The sequence below is a fragment of the Apium graveolens genome, chromosome 8 (assembly GCF_009905375.1).
Source record: "Apium graveolens cultivar Ventura chromosome 8, ASM990537v1, whole genome shotgun sequence".
Lineage (NCBI taxonomy): Eukaryota > Viridiplantae > Streptophyta > Magnoliopsida > Apiales > Apiaceae > Apium > Apium graveolens.
This window is the reverse complement of record NC_133654.1, coordinates 172,325,580-172,327,055: the sequence shown is the minus strand read 5'-3', so window position 1 is coordinate 172,327,055 and position 1,476 is coordinate 172,325,580. Positions and strand designations below refer to the sequence as shown.

The 1,476-nt window shown below is 43.0% G+C and overlaps 1 non-coding gene across 1 annotated transcript; it reads right to left on the bottom strand.

Moving 5' to 3' along the window:
- Nucleotides 1-258: 258 nt before the first annotated feature.
- On the bottom strand, nt 259-365 carry LOC141681108 (small nucleolar RNA R71). The gene has a single exon (XR_012558551.1). It is a non-coding gene; the product is annotated as a small nucleolar RNA R71 (small nucleolar RNA).
- Nucleotides 366-1,476: the final 1,111 nt, after the last annotated feature.

Below are 1,476 nucleotides of genomic sequence, written 5' to 3'. Positions count from 1 at the left end.
ATGATACAGAACTCGGTTCAGTTTGGGGATTCTCCTACTGAAGACCCCAACATGCACATCAGGGATTTCATTGAGATCTGCGACACTTTCAAGTTTAATGATGTGACCGAAGATGCTATCAAGTTGCGACTCTTCCCATTCTCTCCGAGGGACAACGCTAAGTGTTGGTTATATTCTCTTCCAGCATGGTCTATCACCACTTGGGAAGGTCTTGCTCAAAAGTTTCTCACTAAATTTTTCCCTATGATGAAGACTGCTGCAATCAGGAATGCTCTTACTCAGTTTGCTCAGCAAACTAGAGAATCTCTGTGTGAAGCTTTGGATCGATATAAGGAGATGCTAAGGAAATACCCACACTATGGCATGCCTGATTGGATGATTATTAACTATTTCTATAATGGATTGGGTGTTACTTCTAGACCCATGCTCGATGCAGCATCAGGAGGAGCCTTGTGGGCTAAGAGCTACGATGAAGCTTATGAATTGATTGAACTGATGGCTGCTAATGAGTACCAGAATCCTTCCCAAAGACTGACTCAGGGAAAAGTAGCAGGAATTCTGGAGTTGGATGCAGCAACTGCTATAGCTGCCCAACTTAAAGCTTTAACGATGAAGGTGGACATTTTGGCTAATTATGGGGTTAATCAAATTGCTAGTGTCTGTGAGCTTTGTGTTGGTGCCCATGAGACTGATCAGTGCACAATTTCTAGTGAATCAGCTCAGTTCGTGAGCAACTTTCAGCATTCGTAGCAACCTGTGCCAGCCACTTATCATCCCAACAACCGCTATCATCCTAATTTCAGTTGGAGCAACGCTCAGAATACGGTTCAACAGCCTTATCAACAGTATCTAGCTAAGCAGTACAACCCCCTGATTTTCAGCAACCATAATATGCACCAAGACAGCAACTTCAGCTGAAACAAGCTAATGAAAATTCTGAATTAGAGGAGTTTAAGCTTATGTGCAAGAGTCAAGATGTTTCTATCAAGACCTTGGAAAAGCAAATTGGGCAAATTTCCAATGCCTTGCTAAATTGTCAGCCTGGTACACTACCTAGTGATGCTGAAGTGCCAGGAAAGAGGGAAGCTAAGGAGCAGGTAAAGGCAATCACTTTGAGGTCTGGAAAGGTTGCGAATCCCGAACAAACTCAAGCGTTGACTAAAGAAGCTGGGGTTGAGAAATAAGTAGAACAGTAGGAAGTTGAAGTGGAACCAAGGAAGAATACTATTGAGCACATTCCTCCCGAGGGTATACAGAGGAGAAACAGATATATCCTCCACCGCCTTCTCCTAAGCGGCTGCTGAAGAAAAAGCTGGACAAGCAATTTGAGAAGTTTCTGGAGGTGTTCAAGAAACTTCATATCAACATACCAGGAAGCTTCACTATTCCGTGAACTATTGGAAAAGTGTCTTTTGACATATGCTTATGTGACTTGGGAGCTAGCATCAATCTGATGCCTTTGTCAATCTTCAAGCA